Source organism: Trifolium pratense, linkage group LG4, assembly GCF_020283565.1.
Source record: "Trifolium pratense cultivar HEN17-A07 linkage group LG4, ARS_RC_1.1, whole genome shotgun sequence".
In the NCBI taxonomy this organism is placed as follows: domain Eukaryota; kingdom Viridiplantae; phylum Streptophyta; class Magnoliopsida; order Fabales; family Fabaceae; genus Trifolium; species Trifolium pratense.
In genome coordinates this window covers 57946659-57952276 of record NC_060062.1, presented here as the reverse complement: position 1 = coordinate 57952276, position 5618 = coordinate 57946659, and the positions used below count along the sequence as shown (strand labels likewise).

At 40.3% G+C, this 5618-nt stretch overlaps 1 long non-coding RNA gene across 1 annotated transcript; it reads right to left on the bottom strand.

Moving 5' to 3' along the window:
• Window positions 1–3236: 3236 nt before the first annotated feature.
• LOC123923361 lies at window positions 3237–5270 on the bottom strand. Its single transcript, XR_006814366.1, has 3 exons — window positions 5107–5270; window positions 4217–4275; window positions 3237–3585 (listed from the first exon to the last, which is right to left on the bottom strand). It is a non-coding gene; the product is annotated as an uncharacterized LOC123923361 (long non-coding RNA).
• Between the last annotated feature and the right edge of the window lie 348 nt (window positions 5271–5618).

Below are 5618 nucleotides of genomic sequence, written 5' to 3'. Positions count from 1 at the left end.
CCACCACATTAGCCTTCCCGGGGTGATACTCCAAAGTAAAGTCAAAATCCTTAAGCGTTTCCATCCAACGTCTCTGTCGCATATTCAATTCTTTCTGATCAAACAGATACCTCAGACTTTTATGATCACTGAACACCACAAAAGTACAACCATACAGATAGTGCCTCCAGATCTTCAAAGCAAAAACCACCGCAGCCAATTCCAAATCATGAGTGGGGTAGTTCTTCTCATGCACTTTCAACTGACGCGATGCATAAGCCACCGCTTTCCTATGTTGCATCAACACACAACCAAGCCCTTGATGCGACGCATCACAATACACTTCATACGGTTCGTCCGACTGTGGTAAAATCAACACTGGTGATGTAGTCAAACGCTCTTTCAACAACTGAAAACTAGATTCACATTTATCAGTCCAAGCAAAAGGTTGATCTTTTCTAGTAAGTTGCGTCATAGGTGCCACAATCTTTGCAAAACCCTCGATAAATCTCCGATAATAACCCGCAAGAACAACAAAACTCCTCACTTCAGTAACAGTTTCGGGTTGTTTCCATGAAAGCACAGTATCAATCTTAGCCGGATCCACAGCTATACCCTCTTTAGATATAACATGACCAAGAAAATTCACTTTTTCCATCCAAAATTCACACTTTGACGGATTAGCATACAACTCACGGTCGCGTAAAACTTGCAAAACCAACCGAAGATGCTCTTCATGCTCTTCTTCACTCCTCGAGTACACAAGTATATCATCAATAAACACCACCACGAACTTATCCAAGAACGGATGAAATACTCTATTCATATAATCCATAAAAATTGCAGGTGCATTCGTCACTCCAAATGGCATTACCAAATACTCATAATGTCCATAACGCGTACGAAAAGCCGTTTTCTGAATATCTTCATTCCTCACTCTTATCTGGTGGTAACCCGACTTCAAGTCAATCTTGGAAAACACCGATGCATCTTTCAATTGATCCATTAAATCGTCAATTCGAGGCAAAGGGTAACGATTCTTAATGGTCACTTTGTTCAACTTCCGATAATCCACACACAACCTTGACTTCCCGTCCTTCTTCTTAACCAACAAAACCGGTGCTCCCCACGGAGACACACTCGGCCTAATAAAACCTTTCTGCAACAAGTCCTCAATCTGACTTTTCAACTCTACTAACTCAGCTGGAGCCATACGATAAGGAGACTCAGAAATTGGTCCGGTACCCGGATGCAAATCAATAAAGAACTCCACTTCTCTGACTGGTGGAAAACCCGGAATCTCTGATGGAAAAACATCCTGAAATTGTTGGACCACACGCACTTCTCCCACAAGAATTTCCGAACTTACTTCCATACTAGCAAGTGACACAAACTCAGTCTCTCCATTATTCAAAGACACTACAAGCCTATTAGCAGACAAATATTTAGCAACTCCCGGCTCGGGAAAGAACGCTAACTTACGAGCACAATCCAGAATAACGTAATGGTAAGACAACCAATCCATCCCGAGAATGATCTCGAGAGACTTAAGGGGCATACAGATCAGATTAATCAAAAACTCCCTATTTTGAATTACTACAAGACAATGCAGACATGCAGTATTAACCATTAATTCTTTTGCAGGCGTTGAAACATTTAGATCAAACATGAGCGGAGAAATAACCAAATTCAAACGTTGAGCACACTCCAAAGAAATGAAAGAATGTGTTGCCCTAGTATCTATCAAAGCTGTTAAAGTGTTACCTGCTATATGACAGTCCTCATGGATAGCATTACCAGCTTGTTCTCCCCCTTCAGCGCCCATAACATACACACGACCCTTAGCAGTAGGTCTACCCCCTTGTGCCACATTCGCCGGTGGTGCCTCTTTCCTCGGAGCACGACACTCCCAAGCATAATGTCCTTGCCTTTGACAGTTGTAGCAAGTGAGGCTCTTAGTCCCACAGTTATTGGCATAATGACCTTCCTCTCCACATTTGTAGCAAGACTGCTTCACTCGGCCCGGATTCTCTTGGTTTCCTTGATTTCCAGCAATAGGCGGTCCACGGTTACCTTGTGGACGGTTATAAGGCTTAACCCCACGTCCTCCACGGTTAGAATTATGGTGACTCGGACGACTAGGTCCTCCAGCAACAAAACCTCCCTGGCGATTAGCCCTCTTGCTCCTCATATCCTCTATCTCCTGACATTTCTCCACAAGCACTTGAAATTGACGGATTCCCAACGGGACTACCGCATCTTGCAATTCATACCTCAGCCCACCTTGAAAACGACGGCACATATAAGCTTCATCGATGCCATCCCTGAAGAAACGGAAGAATCGAGATAAGGACTCGAACTTCTTAGCATAAGCCTCGACAGTCAAACCTCCCTGAACCAGCTTCAGGAATTCTTCACCATACCTCTCTCTAGCAGTTTCCGGAAAATACTTAGCCAGAAACTTTCTCTTGAAGTTCTCCAAGGTGAACTCCTCAAAAGCGGCTTCCATGAGCTGACTAGCATTCCCCCACCAGTACTCAGCATCTCCCCGGAGCTGATAAGTAGCCAATGTTACCATCTCCTCTTCCGGACAATGAATTGCCCCCATGATCTTCTCCACAGATTGGAGCCATAAATCAGCAGCAGCAGGTCCTCCCTCTCCGGTAAACTTCGGAGGATTCTGATTGCTAAAGCTTGTGAGAACACGAGTTCCCGCAGCAAGAACCTCTCTTTCCCTCTTTTCCAAATCCCGCTGTGTCTTAGCAGTAGTCTGAGCATTTATGGCAGCAGCCATCACATTCATCGAGTTAGCCATCCGCTCAACTCGGTCATCTTCAGTCGCAGGAGCAGCAGGTGCCCGTCTTGGAGGCATAGTTCCTGTGACAACCAAATTGTTAATTTACTCCTTTTCCAATTCCACAGAGTTCCACGTCCAAGAAAATCAAACGTTAAATATATAAGTCTATGTTTGGTGAAAGACACGACTAAATCAAGGAGACACTCTAACACTCATGAAACTGACACAACTCTAACTCTAGACCGACCGACTCCAGACTATCTATTCATGTGAACACTTTCCCTGTTTGATAATCTAATAACCTGAGCTCTGATACCAAAAATGTTACAGCCCGATTTTTTAAATAAAAACAATGCGGAAGCAAACAAGGGCATATTTTTTTTTTCGAAATAAAACACGCCTTTTAAAAATTTATCAGAGTGCGCGTAACTCGAAATCGGCTCAAGAAATTAAATTACACAAGACAAAATATAATATACAACCAACCATCATATATATATATAGGGCTTACGAGAAGCAAGTGTTCACCTGAATAATATACATATCAAAAGGGATACAATTAGTTCACGAACCACAAAGACGGTTACGTGAACCTAATGTATCGCAAGGCCACTAAGGCACCATAAGTATAATAGTCTGTCAAGGTACTACATCTCAAAATAAACTAGATACGTAAGCAAAATGAACTAAGACTCTAGGTCTGATCATGGATGTGGTGGAGAACGTCTCATCACAAACACCACAATCCTAAGAGCGCTCCAAATCAATCTCATCCTCGTGGCCGACGGCACCACGCTCATGAATGTCATCTAGGGGTGGGAGGAGCCCGCGATGTATACATGCAAAAGTAAGGGTCACCAACAGTAACAAATAGGCAAATAGCATTTAACATAAATACAAGTATTGAGCAATTAACATGTATACAAATATTAGGCAATTACCACAAAGTCGCACACAAGCATAATAAATAAAATGCGCACATAGCCTAATGCAAAACTCTAATGAATGGTGGTGTCATTCACTGTGCACCACTGAGACGCCATTCACTGTACGTCACCGTGACGCCATTCACTGTACGTCACATGCATGATTTCCGGAAATTAACCTCACCGCAGGGAGTCGTAAACATTCTAGTAATGCCATTCACTGTACATCACAAGCTTACTAAAAGAAATAGATAAGAGACTCTTGTGTAACGTCATTCACTGTGCGTTACGAGTCTAATACTCAAAAATACAAAAGACATTTAGTGACGCCATTCACTGTACGCACATGTCTACCAATGAATGCATGAACATATAACTTCACATCATATGCTAATGCAACCCTACAAACCATCCAAAAATGAATACATTTCACATGCATTTCAAACAAATTCAAACATCAAATATTTCATGGCTTTTGACATAATTTAAAGTCATGGATAGAAGATGCCCTTACCTCGGCAAAAGTTTCCAATCACACAATCGAACGCGCAATTAAACACCGTTACTCGTTTCCTAAAATAATACACATAATACCATAAGTCACTCTCCGACAAAACCAAAGGAACGAACCTATTCTACACAATCGAAAGGGGTTCTAAGGATACGTTCTAACACTCTCGGATAGTGTTTTCGAGACCTCCCTAATTGATCACCAATTCAAGTAAAACTCTTTTAAACACAATTTTCGACCAAATAGTTTTCAAACTAAAATGACCATAACACATTCAATTCTTGTCCAATCGAGACGAACCATACGCCAAACTCTTCGTCTCGAAAAGACGGATCAAATGGTTAAGTTTTTTTGGAACTGGAACAATTTTAAATGGACGAAAATGCCCCTGCACAGTTTGTCCAGAATTGAGAAATCAAGGCATTCTCCCACAAATTTTCATTTTTAAAACCATAGCCTTGATCACCTAGCTCTTAAGATAATTTTCTTGCATACCCAAAACATTTTCCAAACACACCCAAAATTCATGAAATTTTCATAAAATTCACTAAGTGTTTTATGACAAAAATTTTATTTTTCTCACAAATGATTTTTGACAATGTTTTCTAGCTCACAAACACATTCTAAACACTTCTCTCCTATGCACAAAATGTCATTAGACTACTCATTGATCAAGAGAATTTTCGAAAACCCTAGACTAGAGAGAAATCCATGAAAAATTCAATAGCTAAAGGAATCAAGAGAAACAAAGCCTAATCCATGTTAGTTTAACAACAATGAAGCTTTTCCATGGATTAAAACTCTTTTTCACAAGTTAAGAAATTTTTCATAGAGTTTAGAGTTAAGAAAAATCATGAGAAAAACTAGTGAAATAAAGAGAAAGAATGATATACCTCAAGAAGGAAGTAAGCTAGCAAAGAACTAATGGAAAGCAAGCTTGATCTTCAATGAAAATGGTGGAAAGGAAAAATTTATGAAGATGGGGTTTAAGAGAGGAGAAGCCACGGCAAAGAGAAGAAGAAAGGAGAAAGAAAAAGTGATCTTTTGATTTTGGCTAAGTACAAAAAGCAATGTGACCTTCCTTCACAAGTAAAGCCTAGGCATTCCCTAGCCATTGGATCAAAAAGCAAATTGAATCCTCACCATTAGATCTTTTACTTTTGTGACAAAGATATTCTCATAAAGTTTAGAGATTAAAACCCTCCACAGACGAGTCGCGTTACGCTCACGGACAAAAGTCGCGAAATAAGAAAATTAAGAATTTAAATGTCCGTTAAAAATGGTTTACGAAAAGTTACTCGAAATATTTTTCCTCGACTGTGATTCTCAACCCTAACTCTTAAAAATATTTTAAAGACATTTCCTAACTCACGCCGATATATAAAACTTCGGGTTAAATTTTAAA